The sequence below is a fragment of the Sturnus vulgaris genome, chromosome 7, assembly GCF_052056855.1.
Source record: "Sturnus vulgaris isolate bStuVul1 chromosome 7, bStuVul1.hap1, whole genome shotgun sequence".
NCBI lineage: Eukaryota > Metazoa > Chordata > Aves > Passeriformes > Sturnidae > Sturnus > Sturnus vulgaris.
In genome coordinates, this window is record NC_142249.1 from 17918680 (window position 1) to 17941509 (window position 22830).

At 38.8% G+C, this 22830-nt stretch overlaps 1 long non-coding RNA gene across 3 annotated transcripts in view; it reads left to right on the top strand.

Annotated features, from left to right (window-relative positions):
* The window catches only part of LOC148223186 (uncharacterized), a 203882-nt gene that overhangs the window by 23455 nt on the left and 157597 nt on the right, over positions 1-22830 (top strand). For all 3 annotated transcript variants that reach the window (XR_015804812.1, XR_015804813.1, XR_015804811.1), the window contains 2 exons: positions 15878-15994; positions 16521-16682. This is a non-coding gene — a long non-coding RNA (uncharacterized LOC148223186). The remainder of the gene's footprint in view (positions 1-15877; positions 15995-16520; positions 16683-22830) is intronic.

Below are 22830 nucleotides of genomic sequence, written 5' to 3' on the forward strand. Positions count from 1 at the left end.
GCTGTGTATGTGTATATGCCCCAGCAGTGTGCTTTAATCTTTGACTTTAGGTCTCTTCTGATGAAATCTAGTAAATAGAATTAAGAAGTATCTGCTGGAGACAGATGTCATCTGTTCACTTCCAGTTGTTTCACATGCATCTTGTGAATTTATCTGCTCCGTCTGCAGCTTGTGCAGTCTTGATAGAATACAGGTTTTGTCGAGGACGTAATGAAATTCATGTTCTACAACCATATTCACAATTTTTTTGCACAAATATCTTCATGTCTTGATGCTAATTTGCCTTCAAAACAAACTCAGAAAATAATGAATGGGGAAAAAAGAGATAATAGCATGTATTTATTACTGATATTTGCTTTAAGTTTGGAGGGACAAACCTGTCTTATCAGTATATAACATTGCCTCCTGACTTGGTAGCTGTTTGTTCTTCCTCAATCGTAGTGATTCTGAGGGAGCAATGACACATACTACAGTACATTTCCTCCTGTCAGCCAGCCAAAGGATTAGAGCTGGAGCTGCTATTCACTTCCCAACCTTTGCATCAAAACAAGTTGGTTTTTTTTCAAACTACGGTTTGAATTTGCTAATGACAAAGGCAACTCCCAGTGGGTGTGACAATCATGAGATAATCAGCTTTAGAGGATTAGAGGACCCCAGGGGTGTGATTAGCTCAGGTTGGCCAAGCCCTCTGTCATGAATTAATTCAGAAATTAATATTTGCATTCTAACACTGCATCTTAGTGAAACTGATTTCTAGCCTATGATTTTTTTCATTAGGAAAAGCAATTCACATTGCACAAGACAATTGGCAGCTGTAGGTAATGAAATGTGAGATGATTAAGCAATAAGGATCTGAATTTTGTGTGATTTGCTTCTTCCAATGATCTTTCAGTGCAAAGAGCGCGTTCATTGTTAATTTTAGTACATCTTTTTCCTGCACTTTCCTAAATGCTTGATGGAATATTTTCAATTCATTTGATTCCACGCTTGACAATCAGATAACTTTTCCTTCCATAATTAGTAATTATCAACTGTACAGGAATACTGAATGCCATTGGGTTTGCATAACAAAAAATCAGAAGTGATGATAGCAAGTTTGCTGAACTGAAAATATACCTTTTGGATTGCTATTGTCAGCTATTTGGGAATTTGGAATGGTGGTCCATACTAATGGATGCACTGGTGAAATGGCCTATATGTCTGACAGTCACATTAAATCCAACCAGGTAAAATTGTCACCTGACACTCATTTAGCTGATGCATTTGATAAAATAGGCCAGAGAAACATAATCTGACAATGCAGCGGTAATTTAAATCTGTTTTATCAAAGAAAGGAAAACAATTATGGGCAATAAGAAACAGATAGAGATTAGTATGACTACCTTTTTGCTTTAAGACAGATCATTATGTGTGGAGGATAATAGACAAATAGCAACCATGTGGGTGCTTAGTATGGCTTACATGTGCACTCCCTCTCTTCTTTATATCCATTTGCCTGCTGGTTCCACAATCTGTTCTTGAGTGTTGGCAATTTCTTGGATACATATTTTTTGTAACCTACTTGTTCTGATCATGTAACTCAATTTCCATGTCTATAAAATGAATATGATAGTGATAGTGAACTCTCCAGTGCTTTGACATTTAGTTACAAAAAGCATTACATACCATCAGAAGAAAATTAATTTTACAGGATTTTTTACTTGAACTTACTCTTTTTTTTCCTTCTCTTTGGGGTAAATAAAAATAATTCTATTGCAGTATTGTTTACATTCCAATCAGAAATTGCTTTTTAACTGAACAAAGATATCTAGTAGTAGTCACTTCTGGCTTTCTGCTTTACCATTCCATTCTTCTGTCATATCCACCAAATATTATATAATCTGTTTATATAATGTTGGCCTTGAATCCTATTGTTATGTTTAATTGCATTGTCTGCCTAAATACTTCAAAGTACTCAGCAAAAGCTGAACTTGACTGTTAGTAACAATAGTCATAGCTGTAGCCCTGGTGACAGTAGAGCAGTAAGATTGTGTAAAAGCCAATACTTAAGCCTCTTAGCCTGAGTATTAAATTGTTCTTTGCTATGTGGACCTGGAGAAAGGAAGGAGTAGAGACTGTAGTTGATGGGCTTTCGTGGACTTTCTTGACTCATAGCACATGTTAATCCAAAACTTGAAGGTTAGCTACTACTTTGTTCTTAATATTTGCATCTGTCTTGTTCCCTCAGGACACTTCTGTACTTAATATCCTTTATTAACATTTTAAATGGAAATTTTAAGGGAGTTTCTATGGTTCTATATCCTTGTTGAGATTCTCATCCTTTAAATCCCTTTTGCAACCTGTTTGTCTTTCTTCTCCTATTAATCTCCTTTTCACTATGCTCCCACCCACTGAAAAATTTACCCATAGGTTTTATGGCTTGAAAAGTGTGTCTTAAAAGCTGAAGGTCTGGGTGGAGTGGTGCAAATCTTATTGGTATATATTGCCATAAAGAATAGAATGTAAAAGTAGACTTCTTGTGAACACTGCAGTCATTAACAGCCTATGGCTGTGGAAAAGTTTTAGACATAATTTCAGTTTGATTTTAGTGGGTGGACGAGTGACTCCACAATTCTGGCTTCTCAGGACAGATGAAGAAACAGCTTTTAACTGTGAATGGTCTTATCCTACACAATGGGAAGCAGTCCGTTGTGAAGACATCTTCATAGGTACCATTGAAGTTCATCCACAATCAATACAGCACACTGCCAAAATTGTATTCTGGATTCTGTCTAATAACTGCTACAATGTCCATGTCCATTGTACAAGGACAGCACTTTCCTAAAGTGCACATTGCCAGTCTCAGTAGGGGAGAGAAGAGGAATAACTGGGCTCCTTCCAATATGACTTCAGCCAAAACCATCACGATTTGGGATTTTTTCCCTGTAGACACAGTCAACAAAACCTGCAGAGTTGCTGTCTGTCAGAGGACAAGCTGCTGCTGTACACAACTGAGCAAATAATGCTGCTAAAGTGAGAGTGCTCTGCAGGGCTGGCCCTCTGCTCCTTCAGAGCAGCCCCCAGCTGAGCCTGCTCAGATCCAGGCAGACCAATGACTCAAGAAAAAAGGCAGTAGAAACCCTGAACTAAAAGAGTGTGAGAAATTGTCCTGTTTCCTATATGGGCTGTTTCTGTGCAGAGGTGTTATGTTACAAACAAAGGAATAGAGGGACTAAAACTTTAAGGTGCAGACATATGTGTCCATCACGACATTCATACTGACAGAAATGTGGGTTGAAAACATGTGTGGGGACTTTTGACATTCCACAATGTTCCTTTCTGTATTTAAAGTGCTGCTATGTTTCAAAACTGTGCACCTTAATGTTTCCATTTCAGGTGTTAAAGTACTTTGCAGGTTCCATTTTTTCACCATTCTTAAGTACTCATTCCCTTGATGTATAGAGAACAGATTTTTTTTTTGCAATGCATATTGAATGATTCACACCATACCATTTTAGCATGATATACAACTGTAGTACAGCATATCTTTTGTATTTCCCTTAAAAGGGGAAAGACATCTTAAAATGTTTAAAGCTGAGTTTTATCCAAATGAAAGAGTGTTGGCTGCATCCAGTCAAATAGCATGGATAATAGGTCACTGAACTGGATAGATTTTTCTCAGGCCCTTAATGCTGTGTTGAGCATGGATATGATATTTCTGCTGCACATGTTACAGATAATGGATTTTCAGCTGTCACTCAGAAAATATCCTTTCAGATACTGTATTTCATTTGCACCAAGAAAAAAAGGTTTAATCTTTTATTAGAATAAAACTTATGGCAAATTTTAAAATAGGTTTATTCTGCAACCAACTTCCTAAGCTTAACTGGAAGGGTTAGGGTAGGTAGCAGCAATGCAGCAAATATGATGGAGATGGATATCTGGGTTTTCTAATGGTGTTTTAACATTCTGCTGTTTGACAGCAAGGACCGAAGAGAGGATCATATTCAGCACTCACCAAAATACAAGAAATCTGGCTTCTATACCTAATGTGGTTATAAAAATATCTATTCTGGAATTTGTACCTGGTCTAAGTTTCTATTTTTGAGTAGTCACAGCCAGAGCAGTTTGCATGGGTTTTTTTTGCATTTCTGTGTCTTAGTAAAGGCGACACTGGCAAAGTCAGTGTTTCACATTCCCAGATTTTTCTTAGCAAAAATGTAAGTACTAGATAGCCTGCAATTCTCTGTGTAAACAAAAAGCTGCAATTAATACATAATAAATTTCAAACCTAGGGTAAAGAGTCAGTTTCCAGCAAGCACCCAAAGAACATGAAATCCTGTGTCACGTTTGTAACGCGAATGTTCCCACAACACAGTCCTCTAGAGAAAAATGCATAGTTGTTTTCACTCCAAAAAATGTGAGCATGTCCAAGTTGATGTTTAGTATAGAAACAACTTTTCAGTGTGCAGTGCTGCAGTGTAATTCTGAATCATTTTAGGAAGTAGTTGCAAGAGCTATTTTGCTATTGTCCCTCTCACAGTAGCAAAAGTAATTCTTTCTTTTCAGTAATAAGTGCTAGCTGATCAGTATTTTCCTATCCTCTCCCTCTCCTTCCCCCCAAAAATATAAAAGTTTTGGGTTAAGAACACAAAAATAATGAATTTTCTTGGTATTTATGAAACCATTTGTTCTACAAAACGCTGTCCTTTCTGAAAAGGACATTCAAGTTGCTGCTTCGATGATAAATCAAAAAAACTTTTCATGAGAGGCACATTATGGAGCACACACATCTTGAAACATCTTACAAGCAAAGTTAAATATATGCATTGTACTGTAATTTCAAAAGACCTCCTGTCCTTTCCCAATGTAAGTCTTCTTTTAAAAAACAGAAGTCTTTGAAGATGTATGACATAAGATAAGACATTGCTATCAGCCAACACCCACTTGAGAAAAACAGGCCAATTCACCAGCTGACAGCAAGGTTAAAGATGAGATTTGATCAAAAATTTTCTCCAGAATTAATTAACTGAAGGATAAAAGCTGACTTTTTAAGGCTAGACTTTCTCAGATTGTACTACATTTATATTCTATGTTTTAATATTTTGATGACAGTTCTATGTCTATCTGCTAACAATGTCCAAATCCCTTTTGATTACTTTTAGAAGGAGCAGAGTGGCTGCTTAGCTGCAGGAAAGGAGCAGAGGCACAGAACTTCCTGCTCTCTGCTTTGTCTTGTTTGGATTAGGAGATGATCAGCTATGGATCTCATAGCTGCATTTTGGATCTTCAAGAGTGGACAATTTTAATAATCTTTCACTGGAAGAAATTTTTTTACAAGTGATTTAAATAGTCTTCTTAATTGTCATGAAGTTGTTTCTTTTCCAAAATCATACAGATCATTGGTTGTTTTCCTAGTGTCTATAAAGAAAATGAAGCTGCAGATGCAAACTTAGCATCTTAAGTCTCTCTCTAATACGTGTCTATTGAAGGAAAAATAATTTGCAAGTGCATTTATTTCTTTGGATTAAAAGTTGAAAGGTAAGAATAAAGTGAAAAACACTTTGTAGTTTCAATTCATAGTAATTCATAGAAATATATCTGAAAGGGAAAAAGATGCAGATTTCTTGACAGAAAGAAGAAGGCAATGTGAGACAAATTATGCTAAGACTGCATTATAATTAAAATTCTAATTGCCAATTCTAATGCATACCATTTCTAAAAAGCATGCTTTTAAGTAAAAGTACTGTTTAAAGACTGAAGGTTATCTGGTTAGGACTCAAAATAAAAACTCCTTGATGAGTTTCTGATTCTGAGCTATGTCTCTGTTAGTATTGGATGAGGTAATAAATTAATACAATAGTGTCATTACTTAACGATTTTTATCCTACTGATTTATGTTATTTCATTGTAAATAACTGGTGCTCTAAATTCTCTGAATGAAATTCAAACCTATTAATATTAATGAATTTTAAAAATATACTATTTTAGATCTTGCAGTTATTCATAAGTTGAAGCAGAAAAGTATCTTCAGAACAAAATTTATATCACTCTAAATAAAATACAGGGAACTGAATGAAATAGCTGACATCCTGTTGAAGAGGTCTGGGCACCACTTTGCATATCAGCTTTCTTTTGCATCAATTTATCAATCTTCTTCTTAGTGACAATCCTACTATTGCAATGAAGTGTGACTGTACATGGCTAAAGTTTCTTTTTCCCTTCATTCATAAAATACTGGATTTTAGCTTCTATTTCCTCAGGAAACATGGACTCTGTTAGCATAAAAGTCTAGTGGCAGACCATGGGTAACATTGTGCATGGTGTGGTATAATCTGTTGTTAGCTGCCAGGGCTAGCTATTGGTGATTTAAAAAACTGGACCAAGAGGAGCCCATACCATGCCCAGCAATATCACATTGACATGCTGTTCACTGGAGAGAGGACATTGGTCTCTGACTGTTGAGTTGGTGGGCCAGAATCTTCCTGGGAAACACAAAATATGACAATGATCCTGTAAATTTGGAAGGGTTTATTGCTGTCATCACTACAGAAAGGTTATTATGTCCCATCCCATCCCACCATCTAGATGGCTTCAGCAGCTATCCAGTTTTTCTAGTGTTAATAATGGCCCTAAAATACAAAATCATCGTGGGAACTAATTGGTGTGTGTGTGGTAGGGAGGTAGCAAGCTGTTAGTACATCTCTCCAGTCTGTGCTATTAGGTGTGAATAGGTTTCTAGAGCTGCTGAATACTTCAGTTTCTCTCATTTAGCAGAGTTATGTTTGATCAGCAAAGGATTTTAGTTATTGGAGATGAGTTTTCACTGATACAGGGGGGTTTAGTCAAGTGTGAGATGTGTGGCACTGGATCTCAGATAAGAAAATGAGGTATTAAACGAACTTAGAGCATCTTCAAGTTCAGTCCTGATCCTAACATCCTGATCCTACCAGGCCAAACTGGTACAAATATGAATGAATATAGAAGAGAATAAGGGGAAAATGTTCCAAATTCTTATAGTAGTGAAGCTCTGGAAGAGATTTCTACTAAGAAAAGGATTGTTTTGAATTCAGAACTCCTTTTCAGTAAGGCATTGATTGACAGTAGTGTTTCAGTGTTGGAATACTGGCCTTGTTTGACTAGAAGTTTCCATCCTGTGCTTCTAAGCCTGCTAACATGCAGGTATGTATGTATTTTCACTCACCTGAACTATAAATCTGGTAATAAATCAGTGGGAATGTTCACAGTTCCATTGTTAACATGATTAAAGGATGGAAGGATCAGGGCTTTGACTTTCCATAATTTGGCAAAAGGATCTTCTGAGTCTGAACTACTAAATATTACCAAAAATGCAAAGAGTTCCTAAAGCCTGCTGTGGTACACACAGAGAAGGTTGTGGTCTCACCACAGAAATCGGAAATCTTGAGGAATGCCCTTAGAGTTTTAGACTTTTCTTGTTTGTTTCATCCCTCAAAAGAATGAAAAAACTTTGGGCTAACAAGTTGTATGATGTTTAGTGTTTCTTGAATTCTGCATTTCACTTGCATGCTTTCCATGTGATTGCTCTTACCAGGAAACAGGGTGCACACTTATAAAGTTTCCTCAGTAAAAGTCAGATTTCACAAAAATTATTTAAAAGTACATCTCAAACTATAATCACACATTACTTCGTATTAATGCAGGTTTTAAGTCTGAGTAGATTTTATAGTATAAAAAAGCACCTTCTTTGTCTCTATATGAGTCAAGTGAATAATTCAACATGAATAATTTATAAGATGAATTGAGGTTCCTCTTTCATGTACCACCTACGTGAAATAATTTAATTTATTTTAATTTTTTTTCCTTTAAATTCTGAGGTAATATGCAGATCTGAAAGCAGACCTTCGTTATCTAATGGTGCTTGGTCAAATAAGATCCGTGTTTCTGTATCTTGAATGGATGAGCAGAATATAAATATGTTGTGGAAGCAGATGTTATAATTACAGATTTTAAATCTGCTTTTGACAAACACTGCTTAATATGAAACCTGCTCTCAGAAGTTATTACCAGGAGAAACGTGAATAGGATAAGATGCTTACGTAAATCAAATACAACAGAGAGATCAGAATCATCTCTGAATTCACGTGCAGGTATTTTTGTGGTGAATCCTCTTTTGGAGTAGGTAAAGAGGAGGAGTGCTGCCTGTTCTGAGGTGCAGGGCAGTGGGCAGGGGCAGAGAGCTCTGTGGTGCCTCCAGAGAGAGCAGCACCAGCTGACAGACAAGGAATGGCTGAGTATTCCCAGTGTTCCCTTGGTACAGCAAAGACTGCCTGCGTACAGGTTAGGGCACTCTCAGTCTCTTTAATACACACCGACAGCCACACCAATTCCAAGCTGCCCAAAAGAATGAAGTAGGAGTTGCCTTCCTCCTATGTCTGTACCAACTCAGAAAGTATCAGGCCTATCACACTTATTTTATAGAGAATTTTAGTCTCTTAATCCTATTTAAATTTTAATGTGAAGGCTTGTTATAGTTTCTATAATTTGAGGCATTAAAAGCAGATGAAGCATCTTTAATAATAAAAGCTTCATTGCTCTAATTTATGATACCTGCATTTTAAGCCTACCATAAAGTGGATTGTGTTTGGGATGATGATAGTTCTCAGTAAGCAAATGTGATCCATCAGGAAACCTGTTTACATTTAAAGCACTTTGACAGCACCAGTAATTAAACCTGTTTCCCAGATGCAGAGCAATATTTTAAATGTCCCTCTGGCTACAATACCATTCAGATTTGTCTGTCTTTTGCCCTTATCATCCACTGTAAAAACAAGATAATGAGAAGATGGGAAAATATAAGGAGGGCTGGACTAGCAATTAATAATCTAAGAATGCAATCAAAATGTTAAAATATTGTTTTAACTGATTTGTGTACTAGTTTGTGTGACACTGAAAAATCCCTTTGTATGTTTCCATGTGCTTGAGAAACAGTAATAGGAAATCATGGCACTAGTGCTTGCTGCTGTGAAAAGTTATAGCCTAAGATGATAATTTCTGACTTTGAAGTGTGAGTTGGCTCTAGAATATAGCTATGCAGAGGTTTTTATGCAGACAGCATGTGATTTTATTTCTGTCAACCTTGCTTTGAATAACAGTGCGTGAAAACTGGCAAACACTAAAACCTGATGAACTCATGGAACCGTAATTTGGACAAATACATACTCATGCCATGAAGCCAAGGGTAAGATCTATTTGACTTACACACAGCATAGTTCAGATGCTGCTCCCTGTCAGACCAACTAAATTCTAACATCTCTGCCCATGCTAACTTGCTTCCTATCAGCCTCCATCTCAAAAGCCCCAGACTGACAGGTAACCATCCACTTATTGATATTTTTGGAAGTAACCAGTCAGTTCTGCTCTTCCCTTCATCAGCCAACACAACAGGCTACAGTGCTGCATTTCCAACCATGCATGAAAGCCGTTGGAGGAAATCTGTGGAAGAAGAGTTCCAGGCATAGGTGTGCTCTTGGTGCTCTAACCAACATATAATTTTGTAATTCTGAAGATGAGGCCCTGGCACACGCAGCTGTTTAATTCTTTCCTGGCTTTTGCATATTGTCAAGGTCTGTATATCAAAAGTGGGCAGGTCGGCCTGGGAAATCTGGTGACTTCTGGCAATGGGCTGAAAGCAGGAATAGCAATCCATCATGAGAAGTTTTGAGAGGGAATAGGACATTCATAGGAGCTGTGAAAAAGAATTTAACACTACCCTATTGCACAGCCAAATATGTTGCTCTTTCCAATATGGTATTTTCTACAGCTGTTGAACAGAGAATTTTCACCACTTGTACATGCTTGAGAGCATCTCTATCATGTGCTTAACTGTAGTATTTATCACTTAAAAACACCTTTAAAAATCAGAAAGGTATAATTTTTGAAATATGAAATGTCATCATTATTATTCTTACACAGTTTATATGCAAATACATGCTTTCCCCCAAGCTTGAATTCACGGAAAATTAAATGGAAAAGCTTTTTTCTCCTTTCATGTATTTTTTCTCTCATATTGTGAAATAAGGCATTGCACAAAATGGGCATGTCACTTGTACAATCTATAGTCATTACAATGCAATCTTAAATGCTGAATCAGGAACCCTGGGATATCTTCATATTCAGTGCTAATTGAATAATTTTTGTGGCTGCTCACCAGCTCTGCACTGTGTCAGGAAGCAGTGTGGAAATATTACTATCATGGGTCTATGCCTGGTGCAGATGAGAACCACATCAGAATCAAAGGGATTTTTGAGTAGTTATTAATTTCTCTAAATCTATAAGCATACACATATATTTGTTAGAAGCAGAAGTGATGGTTCAACATCCATTTTATTGATAATGGAAGTGATCTGATTTAGCACAGTTATAATAGTCATATTTTTATACATATGGTACAGAAGCTATTTGTTTAAAAACCACAACACAGCAGATTACCTGAGACATTGCTCTTAAAAGGAAAATATGGTCACTGTTCATAAAGCTTTTGTCAGAGGGCGTAAGTGGGCTCTGTGTGTCCTAATGCATCTACATGCTGCTCAGCTGAAGCACAGCACACTCATTTCTGTCTGGGTTTCTAGGGTAAGAGGCTGCCTGGATCGCTAGAGAACTGGCAAAGCCTGTCTCCTAAGCAGCATAAGGAATATCTGTTAGGAGTAGTTGTAAAAACCTGTTCATAGGAAAGTTTATAGTTTGCAACAATGACTTGTGTTGTACAAAATGCCAGCTCTGTGCCATGCTGTGTGCTGTATCTCTCTAGTGTTTATATACAAACAATCAAAGTACTCCTGTAACCACGGGACTGGGTCATGTCCTGTCTTGTTCATTGGGGAATTAATTGTGCTTGTTTTAGAGTTAGCTGTTAAGGAGATTAGGAAGGTGAAGCATAGCAGGGTGGCTGTGGTTGCATGGCAACTGGAAAGAACAGTAACATCTGGTATTCTTAATTTTCTTAGAACCTATAGGTCTTTGTGCCATTATATGAGTATTATTATTTCTACGACCATGCCTCTTTTTTGTTATTTGTTAGCCAATAGATAATGTCCTTGATGTTACCAGTTGACCCAAGGGCAAAGTTAGATATAACATTGAATGCTGTGATGTTAAAGTCAGCCTCCTAATTGCCAGGCACAGTTAGCCCCAGAGGACACTCTTCAGCAGCAGCATAGAGGGAAAGGTTTTTCCTCACAGGAAAGACCGGCTTTGAGGTTAGTCAGCCAGTGCTGTTGGTTACTTCATCATAGGGTGTGTCTCCTGAAACAATCAGCCTAGTTGAAGTTTTGTTTACTGTCCACCTATCTGCAGGAGTATTTCTTTCCTTTTAGGAGGGCAGGAAGACCAGGCCAGCTGTCACAAGAATGGCTTCTATAAGGAAAACGGCATCAAACGCACTTTAACTCCTCTTCCTTCATAATCTCCCCACTTGTGTCTCTGAATGCTTTATGTTTTATTTCTGACAAACAAAGGAGCTTTATTAAAGCAGTGCTTTAATCCATTCATTTTTGAAATAAAAAATCAGTAAGTGATGTGTTGTCAAGTGTAGACCAGACTGGTTTTGTTCATCTGCCTTTAGCATTTGACATCACTCCCCACCCCACGGCTTTCTTCAGTAGTTACTTTAAAATAAAAGGAGCAGGGTTTTCCACAGAGCTTCCCACTAGGGAGCTGCAAACAGGCTCAGCAAGTGCCACAGCACTTGGCTGGTACTGAGCCTTGGAAAACCTCCCTGGCCTTGCCACACCAGGGACAAGGTCTATTTTAAGCTCTCCTTGCCTCTGTGTAGGGACCCAAACCAGCCCATTTCTAGGACAAAGCTGCTGATTTCATCAAAGCTGACTGACAGTGGGGCTTTGGAGAGCAAAAGCTCAAAGGGAGGGTGAACATGCTCAGCACTTCTCTCCTCCGGACACACTGATCTGCTCAATGCCAAACAGAAAAAAAAAATAATGCCAAAAGCATGCCAGAACCCCTTTTTCAGCCTGAGCCCATTGCTGGAAAGATCAAGCAGAGACCTGGAGTTTTGTGAACATCAACCAGGAAATATTTTCTTCAGTCAATGAACTTCAGTGAACCTTCTGTGTGCGTTTGCTTGGCTGCTACAATTCTCATTGTCTCCCAAGAAGCTGTTGAGAGCACTTTGAGAAAGCTAACAATTGTTTAAATGTAGCAGATTAATTTCTTATATTTTAAAATATTGACTAGACTAGCAGATTTTATAACTGATGCATAAAAATTTCCTTTTGCGTATTCTGCCTTTAAGACTTCATTTTATAATACCACCTTTGTAAATCCTCTTTTGCTATTTCCTATTCATCCTTTTGTTCAGATCTTTTTGAGACTCAGCCCAGATTAGAATTCATCATGTCTTAAAAAAAATGAGATGCTAAAGGTATTCTTTCTTCAATGTGCATCTCCAGCCTTTCTTGACAGGCTGTCAAGAAATATGTCTCTAAAAAGCCAGGTTAGATCCTCAGAGACAACCAGTGATGCAGTTCTTAGTAATGTGCTAAAACCCAGTCAGAGTGCACCTTATTGTTGCTGTGTGCAGTGATGTGACATGTGAGTTATTTGTTTGCTCTGCCATAAGATAGCATTAGGGGATATAATGTGAACAGATCACTCATTTGTGGAAATATTTATGGTGCTGCTTTCGAGGGATCATTCAATTCAAAAGCAGATGGCAAAGCATGGATATTCATGGACTATTTTAAAAGCTATCTTAGGTAAAATGTTTTTCACATGGAGCAGCTAAAGCCTGTAACATTCTGATATTTTACAACATTTATTACTTAATGTTTACATATATTTACAATACATCTTCATAAATGCTACTCAAGCAAGAATTTGCTAGTTCCAGTTTTTATTACAGTATATCCCATGAGTTCTTTATTACTCAGGCCTCTGACCCTGTGAATATCTACACATGACTTAAATAATATTCCGCTGGGGGATGGGGGAGAGCTACTGTGTTCAGCAGGATTACTAGCATGGCAAACTCTGGGAACATGTGATGTGTGTGAAGATTTTCAGTTATCTGGGGATTTGAGACCTCCATCTCATGAAAGCTAAAAGGAGTTTAGCTCTAGAAGTGATGATCTTGTCTGCTCAGAACTGCAGAATCCTTCAAAGGTGTTACTTGGAGCCTCCAGAAAACAAATCTTTTTAAAAGATAATGTCCAAAGGCTTTACTATTCTGCAAATACAAATTAAGGTAATTGTGAAGTGGCTGTTTTGATAATTTATGTCATGCTTGCCCAACTGCTCGAAGCCCAGCTTTCTATAGTTCAGTGTTTCAAAAAGGAGGTGAAAAGTCTGTTTTAAGTCACTATTTGTGTTGAGTTGGAGGACTAGCCTTTTCCATAGAATAGGTGGTTTAACATGTATTAAAATGCCACAGATTTTTCAGCTTCCTGATTGTGTTTGGTGTCCCTCACTCAGCATCTCCTGGGCTGTCTCTTCCTTGCTGCCTTCTGCTCCTTCAGGAACATCCACATACCCTCTCCACACAGTCGCTTTAGAGATCCACACACTGAAATTTGACATAAAAGGAAAAAAAAATCAGAATGTACTTTAAAATTATTCCCTCGGTAAATGTTGTGACACAGCACTTTGCTTTACCCATTTCAGCTGTGTTCACTTGCAGTGCTCTTGTTCCCAGCTGTCTGACATTTAAGATAGTCCCCGTTGTATTGTGGTGCTCCAGGTATGGGTTTATGGCCCTGGGTCCCAGCTGGGGCTGTTTGGGCTGTTCCCATTGCCCAGCAGTTTGCAATGAGCAAATGAGCTGGGCCAGAGCCTGATTGGTTGGGATGGGCACAGCCTGGGGCTTTTCCCTGTGCCTGGGGGCAGGTGGGGGCTTTGGCTGCAGTATAGGAGTTGCTACGAGTGAGGGGCTTGCATCAGTTTTGTGTAGACTCCTTCCCACAGGATGGGCAGGTAAGTTATTATGGTTTTATGTCACTGAGGCTGTCAGGCTCTGGATGGTGAGTACCTTTGAAAGAGGCAGTAGGGGCTGAAGTGCATTTAGATACTACAGCTGTTTCCTAAGCAAGTTTCTTTTGAAGTGTTTTGTGTTCTTTTTTTCTGGTTTTTTTTTTTTTTTTTCTCCTGTGGCTGTATAGATATGCAGATATAGTGCTGAGTGTGGGTTGGATTATCTTGGTTGTGTTCTGTTGCTGAGAAAATACTGGTACTGGGGTTTGACTAACTTGGGCTTTGCTGAGTTGAATGCCATGATCCCTGCACTGCTGGAGTATCTTCAGATCTTAGGGTGAGATTTTTATCCTATTTATTGTTTCTATTTTGTCTATAGCTCTCATGGCAATGAAAATTGTTGTTAGAGTATCCTGCTGCTTCTCTCTCCCCCATCTGCCCCAGCTTTAGTATAGTTATTTCATGTTAAAATTTAAATAAGCTCTTTGACTGACTGTGACTTCCTCAGCCACTGTGGGCTGTGCTTGTTCTTAAGCAGTGCTTTTGGGAGGGGACCATCCTTCAGACCTCCACCTAACTCCTTGCTTTATTTCCATCTTTGTTCTTCTACAGCCTTACAGTGCTGGTCTGTTTCTACTCCTACAAATTGGGTTTCCCTACAACTAACAGTAAATGTATTTGGTGCCATAGCAGAAACAGTATGTGCTCTGGGAAATACCTTCCCATGAGCATTCAAAGGCTGATGTAGAGTATGTACTTATATGCATATGTATGTGGTGTTTATTAAAATGTGCTTAAGTAAGTATTAATAATGGATACAATGATAATGTTTGTTATGCGTTTTCAACCCACTGGGGAAAGTGGAGTATAAACTATGACTTGAAATATTTCCCTGTTGAAAATAGGTGGATTACAACTACTGCAGTTTGCTCACTTTTCAGGAAAGCTATTAGTTAAATCTCATTAATGCCATAAATTGTCTGAAGGAGATAATATGCCTCTGAAAAATGCTCTTGAGTAGGTAAGTACTTCTGTACAGGCATGTTAATAGCATAGCAAAGGTGGAAGCTGTTCTTTCTGACTTAAATGCAGTCTCTCTGACTGTCCTTATAGAGGAAGACCTGGATAGAATAGACCTGGGATTTGCTGTCCTTGTTCACTTTGGTCTAATGTGGTACCGACTTTTGTAGGAAAAGCTGGAAACTTAGATTGGCTGAGATGGTGTGCAGAGTTTGTGTGTGCTATTTGGATTAAATTATTTAAGCCTGGTTTCCACCATCATTCATGTTCTACGGTGGTTTGTGCTGTGAAAGCCTGTGAAATATTACAGCAGGACTCTTTCAAATTCCTCATCTTGCCTAGTAAAAAGAATACTAAGGGGTAAAAGCAAAACAAACAAATGAGACTCAGCAAAACTTACTGACTCTGCACAATGTTGAGACAGGCAGTCTGTGGTAGACTTTAAATGAAACAAGAACACAGGGGACTATATTTAATTTAAACACCACTCATCCTAAAATAACTTAACCTGTGGAATGATTGCTGTGCAAACACTGTAATAATATAGTTGAGCTGTCACTTCAGTCAGTATTTAATAGTCTCTGGCCGATTTCATTATTAACACTTAGAACACTTCATGAAAAGTGATGAAAGTACCGATATGTAACCTGTACTGAAATCTCCAAGATCCCACAGAACATTTTTGTAGCTACTGCCTGACACTTCTCAAGGGGGACTGCAAATGGTTGTGAACTTGAGCTGTTAGCAGCAGATGCCAAAACTCCTCCTGTTTCAAAATTGCAAACAAAGTAAATGACATGGGCTCCTCACAGTTTTTCTTCTATGTGGTCTGTGTGGAAGCCTGGTAAGGGAGATGAAATGTTTCCTCCTGCTATTGCGAATGATTTGGAATTATTTTTTCTCTTAATTTAAGTTTATATGAAGACCATGCTGATATATTGTACTGGCTGGAAGATGTACTGAAGGAACAGCCCAAGAATAAATGCTAAAAAAAGACTGTAGCTGCAGAAAAAGTGCCTGAAGCTGTACTGTAAGTGTTTTGGTTTTACTACCCTGTATTTCAAAGGATCTTTTCCATGACACAGGTCCTGATGATTGTGGGAAGAAGCAGACTATCCAAAATTTTGATAACAATTTATACCTGTGTGTGCATATAGATGCTGTAATTACGGTGCAAGTATGAGAGAGTACCACTAAATTCATTAGAGTTCCTGTGGTTTTTTTTAAGGCTCCAGAAGTAGGCTTCTCTTATAGGGGGAGAGAGTGTGTGGGTTTCTGCTTGGGTTATCTCTGAGCTTTGGTGGAGATGGTTGATGTAGCTGTGGCTGGGTTGATGATTGTTGTTAGTAACAGCTGGCACAGGGCTTGGTCATTGTCTGAAGGAGCCAAAATGAAATCCCTAGAGATCCTAGTTATTTCCTTAGCTCCTGGCATCAGCTCAAGCCATAAGTCACAACCTTCCTATGTTGTGTTACAATAGTTGGGAAATTTGTGTATTTCCATTAGTCACAGATAATAAAGTAGTGTTAATTTGAATGTGGTGATCTTAACTTTAGGTGCACCTGTGCTGGCCTGGAATAAACATGAGCATGGAGCTTCTGGCCTTCTAGGCAAGAGAAGTATATGAGAGAGAAGAGGCCAGTGATGCAGGATCTCCATGGTTAACATGCAGAAAGCCCCTTGAATAGGACATTGCTGTTCTGCCTCCTTCAACTTCTGTAAGTACCTAGGAATGCCTCGAGGCATTTGACTGGTATTGAGTGGTCGTCTGAGTTACTATGTTCTGGTCTGAAGCTTATGTCATGGCATTAAGAAAACGCTGGTTAAAATGATAGGGGGTCACTAATAACTGAATTTTAATAATGAATTCCCAGCTCAGGTGTCTCCACGGGGTGCATTGTTTTTTCTTTCTGGACAAGTACATTTCAGGTAACAAAAAGGGTAGTGAGATTCACTTTTCCTTAAAGAAGAAATTGTAACATCTCTCCACTGTTCTTCTTTGGTGTTGCTTGAATGTGACACAAACTATGGAATGTGGGAATCTCTAGTGTAATGGTGCTGAATATCTGCATTCCAAAGGTTGGCTTGGTTGGGCTTTTAGCTGATGTACTGGAAGCATGTAGACATAAGCCATGCTTCGTTTAAAGGAAAAATAATGCTTTGAACTTTTTCAGACTTCATTATAATGGTTTGGATGTAAAAACAAAATCCAAATGAGCTTGGATCTTAGTTTAATGTACATTCATTGTGTGTTCATAGCAGTTGGACTGCAAGAGCCCAACTTTCTGTTCCTCCTTGCATGCTTCTTAGCTCTCCTGGGCTGTCTGGCTCCTGTAATAAATGAAAGCTTGGCAGGGTTACTTGCAGCAATGAAAGATTATGGGATCAACCTGTAGTGTGCTGATGGAAATATGTGCAGCCTGGCTCTTGGGCCTGATGCTGGCTAAAGCAGAAGGGAGTTCTTGGTGCTCTAAAGCAGCAGACAGGTTGGGTGCTGCCCCAGTGGGAAGGCAGGTGAGGGGCTGGGGGAGCCTGGTGCCTGCTCTGGCCTATGCTGGGGTGAGGTTGATGGGGATTGAGAGAGGGCAACAAGAGGCCATGCTTTATCTTGTTCAGCTCTGAGGAATGCATCAACTAAACTGGGTTTGTTCATTTATTAAACTATTAAAGAAGTTGTCTTTGGAGTATTTATTTCAGGCAGTTCTAGTGAAGTAATCCTTTAATTCCGCAGAGTAAATGCTGATGAGGATTTACTGCAGGCTAAGCCATGTGGAGGTCACTGTGTGAGTGGTTATAGAGTATGTTTGGGAGCAATGTGGCTGCTGTCCCCTGGGAGCTGCAGGGTGTCCCCAGAGCAGGGCTGTCATCTGTGGTGTTGATGGCTGTGCTTAGAAATGCTTGTGTCTGAGCCTGGAGAAAGGGACCAGTTCTCCTTCAGCTTTGGCTGAAACAACTCCTCCTCTAAATGCTCTGCTGTTTCTTCCTGTTGTGTATGCTGCTCAGCCTTCTCTTCTCTGCCTTGATCTTTGTTTTTCCTGGGTTGTCCCAAATAATGAGAGATGCCAGAGACAAAACCGTGGTCTGATGTGTATAATTCAACTTCAGCACAGTTCTGTCTGTATGCATTACTTTGCCCACAAATTCGTAATGGTTTCTCATTGCTTAGGCAGTGATTTCTTCACTCTGTGCCAAGGGTGTTCTGTGCTTAGGAGGCCAGGAGAAGGCCTGTGCTCTTCCACTTAGTCAAAATGGATGTGTAGGGCTTTGATTAGCTACGTTTGCAAGTCAGGAATTATTTATCCTCATTTTGATATTGCTGGAACAAGTCAAAAGAACTCTGAAGAGAGCAACAGCCTGTGGTGAGCAAAGGAATTGGGACTTCACTGTTCCATCCAACCCCTTTTCTCAAGGGAGCTGGTTTCCTGGGAACACCAGGGCAGTGTTGTTGAGGCTGCATGATAGGAAAGCAATGTGATGAAAATCTTATGCCAATATCTTGGATGGGAAGCTGGTTACAGAATGTCATTTGGTATCGAGAGTGATGAGCTACCTTTTGAAAAGGAAATCATTGCCTGCAGTGGGAAAACGTGTAGGTCCAGTAAGTAACTTATTTGCTCTGGAAATTCCTTTGCCCATGGAAAATTTGTCAGTGGCCAGAGCATGACTCTGGTCTGAGCAGGTACTCCTGGTCTCTCCCTGGCACTGTGTTGTTCTCTTGTGTAAAATGTTCCTCCTTGTGGCTGCAGCATTATTGGCAAAAATCTGATATTAGGAGCTTGCTCTTAGATAATAATAAATTAAAACTTGAAAGTATTGGAAAAGCAGAGTTGCATAGAAACTTGAAACTTTTAGCAACTTTCCTGCTGTGGAGGAAAAATGAACAACTTTTACTAGTTCCAAGTTACTAAATCAAAATTTAAAGTATCCTTTTCTAATAAACTGGATTCTTTCAACTTCTTCCACTCTTTATCTCAGACATGGAGCTGATTTACATGGAAATGTTTTGTGTTAGAAGTTGCAACATGTTATGTTTTCTTTCCATAGACAGAAAATAGTTATATTAGCATTTTTCTTGAAATTAAGTATGTTAGAAGGCACTTGAAACTTTAAATTGACTAACAGAGCACTTTAGTTTGATGTAATGTGCTTTTATATATAGCTAAAACATACAGGGCTTACATTATTTATCAGTAATTGTAGTCCCTGAAAGATCCCATAGTTAAAAGAGGCTGTTTTAGCTTAATACTAGAAGCTCAAAGATATTGAAAGCAGCTGTTCTTCATTTTAGAAATAGTTTGATCTGAAAAAGAACAATAAGTCTCATTACAGAGGGGAAAACGAAATATTTTGACCTAGAAAATAAAGTAAGAAGTTTCATGAGTTCTAAGTACCAGTAGTCACCCTTAAAAATGAGAGTATTTATGTGCCTTAATTTGACATGTCATTGTTGATAATGCTTATGACGTGGCTTAGTACAATGTGTTATATTTAATGTTTTTATTGACCTCTGTCATGAAATAACATGAATAATAACTATGAAATTAAATACAGGATTTATTTTAAAGTAGAATTCAACATGAACTAAAATTTTAAAAATATCCTGGTTTGGAAACTCTTCTGAAAGAAGAATGCAGATGGGTGCAGTTTGAGTGACACTGGATGATGAATGTGCATGTTCCTGCAGTCTCCAAATATCAGCGTGGTGCTGGAAGTGAGTTAAGGCTGTTTACACTTCATAGCCTCAGCAAAGGGTGAAGCTTTGTCTGGGCAGCTCCCGTTGCCCTTGTGGAAGAGGGTGCACAGGAGGCCCCATTTCTGTGGGGACCCTGGGTTGTGCTGTACTGTGGGCAGTCATGGCAAATCCTGGAGGCTGGTGGGGGAGCAGAGGGATGTGCTGCAGAGCAAGCAAGCCCTGGTGTGAGTGCCCTCTCTTCTGGCTGCAGCTGATGTCTTAATAAACCATCTCTGTATCTAACACTGACAGGTATGGGAGCCTCAACTTGGTATGCCTAAAACAGCAATACTAATTATATTTTGTAGCACAAATGTCATCTTTCTGAGTGTTTGAGACCTAAATGCAGACCTTTGAAAGGGAGGACAAATGGATGTTAAGGCCAGCATGTAGCAGCTCACTCTTCATTTAGCCTGTTGAGATCAAAGTATGAAGTTACTAGACCTAAGTCAGTGCTTCATTATTGGAAAGTTTTTATTTAACCTCTCTCAAGGTATTAAACTATTGCCTGTTAAAATGATTTTCCTTTTTCTGGTGATTAAATTAGTGGCAGATTTCTATCTTAGAGTGGACAAGAAGAGAAAGCACCAAAGGTGATGAAATTACAGCTTAAATTACCATAGAATGATTTATGTTGGAAAGGGCCTTTAAAGGTCTAATCCAACTCCTTTCAATGAGCAGGGATATCTTCAATTAGAGCACATTGCTAGGAGCCTTGTCCAGTATTATCTTGGATGTTTTCAGGGATGGGGCTTCTATCACCACTCTGGCCAGTCTGTTCCAGTGTCTCACTGTGCTTGTAACAAGTTTCTTCTCTATATGTAGTCTAAATCTGCTCTCTTACAGCTCAAAAACATCACCTCTTGTCCTGTGGCAAAAGGCCCTGCTACAAGAGCATCAGCCTGCCAGCCTTCTTCTCTTGTACTTGTTGCTGGTGCACTCTAGTACTTGACAGCCTTCAAGAGTTGGTGAATTCTAAAGAGCTCTTATGAAGTTATCTCCCTTTTTGCAGAGGAGAAACAGAGTCAGACAAATAAATGACATGCCCAAGGTTACAGAGGAAAAACAAGCATACTTGTGTTCTGATGCTTTTGCCTACTGGCTGCTCTGCCTAATTTTGTATGAAAAACACTGCTTGTCTTTCTCATGGCTGTTACTGGGATGGATGTTTTTCACCACACCTCATGAGAGCCAACTGGATGGGGAGCTAGAGAGCATCTTTACATATAGAGTCATTTTCCAGTGACCTTAACTGCTGCCATTTATCACAAGCCTTTTTGTAAGGTTTGTCATGATTGACTTTTGCTCCATCACTGCTAGTTGTTTACCTAACAAACAGGAAGAAATAAGCACAATTATCACTGTTAGGTAGAGAAACAAATCTTGAGAGTAGAAGTTATGATAGTTGCAAATTGTATGACCCTTAGGATATTTATTAACACGGATAATATTGCTAATGTAAGCTGTGCTACAGGTGCTACTTGTGGACATTAGTTTTGTGCCATTTACACATCTCAGCTTTGGTCCACATTTGCCTTGCTCCTCTCACCACCATCTTCATGTCCAAATCATTTCTGTGGAGAGATAAGAACAGCTGCAGTGCTGATATTGTCTGGTTTTTCTAGAGGCTTAGTCTCCCACTACTTTAAGTATTTGCAGTACTAGTATCACTTAAAAATACAGTTCTGGGAGGAGATGCTTGCCTGTGACCACAACTGCTTCTCTGGACTCTTTCCCAAGGCTCAGCCTTGCTCCACTTTGCAGGTGTACTTTAGTCAGGACAGATGAAAGTCAAGTACAATAATGCTTTTGGTGAACACATACTTCATGCATGCAGTGGGGAATCTGAGTGTTCAGCAGTCTTCGCCTGATACATCTCTCATACTTACATTGACCAGTTTCCAATATGTAGTTTCATATAACTAGGTAAGACTTGTGTTAGCAAAAGATTATTTTTTGGCTAATTTGTTTATCCAAATTGCAAGTGGAAAAATTAATATACCATTATTTTGAGTATTTTTTTAAAATGTTGTATTTGAACTTTTGTATTTTCATTTATAAAATGCTACAGGTGTCTTGGATACCTTTATCCATTTAATAGATGACAGGAATTTTACTCACTAGTGTGTTATCTATCTGCTTATCAGCCTTGCTCTTGAGTTTTGAGTATGTTGTCCTGTTATAGTAATTGGGCTTTGTTCTTATCAGGTTTGTGTAGAATTCTATTAGAGTAGAAATAAAATATTGAGTAGAAAGAAAAAGAGCATGAATACCACTCTTGTGTTGTAAAGAATTTGTGAGGATTACCGTGTATAAAATACAATTGTACCTTTAACTGATAAAGGTGTAACAGGGCACCACACTGAGAATCTTGATGATTCAGACCTGGCAAAATAGTAGGAAAAAGCACAGACAGTCTTGAGATAAAAGAAGGGAAGGTGTTCAGTGGGGATACCTCTGCCTTTTTGTCAAACTATAGAACTTCTTGCTTAACTGAGATGTGTGGACAATCTGCTACTGCCTAACTATCAGGAGAAAAAGGAAATCGTAGATCAGTTTGGGTCTGCAGTGGAGGTGATACAGTCAAGTGCAAGGTAAAAGTAGCTATTGACATAGGTCAGTGCTGTTGGAATTTGTCTGAGGAACTGGGGTGGAAAAGTCAGGCATAATAAAAAGTGAAAGCTCTGTACTTCTTCTCCTGTATCTTAAATGCCTTTGCATGTGAGTTGGATTTTTGATTTCCATCCCCCCAGTGGTTCCCAGTGCTGTGTGGTAGAATGACAAGTCTGTAACCTGGCTGCCTTGTACGTGGTACTGTAGAAAGGTCAGTGCAGAGGGAAGCTGGAGGGACAGTTGAACATCTGTATTATTTACAAGGTTTCCTATTGGTGAAAGTGGGGAAAAGCCATGGGGAGCCAAACAAATTGGGATGTAGGAAGACCAAAGCTGAGAAAGGAAACCACAAAATAGGAATGCTCTTTCTAATCTGTCTAGAAATATTATCAGTAGTGTTCAGCTGGTTGCCACTGAGTCGGATATCACGTTAAAGAAGCAGGATCAAACTATTATGGGAGTTCTTACTAATGAACTATGACACCAAGAGCAGTACTCACCTCTGGTAGTATTATCCCCAA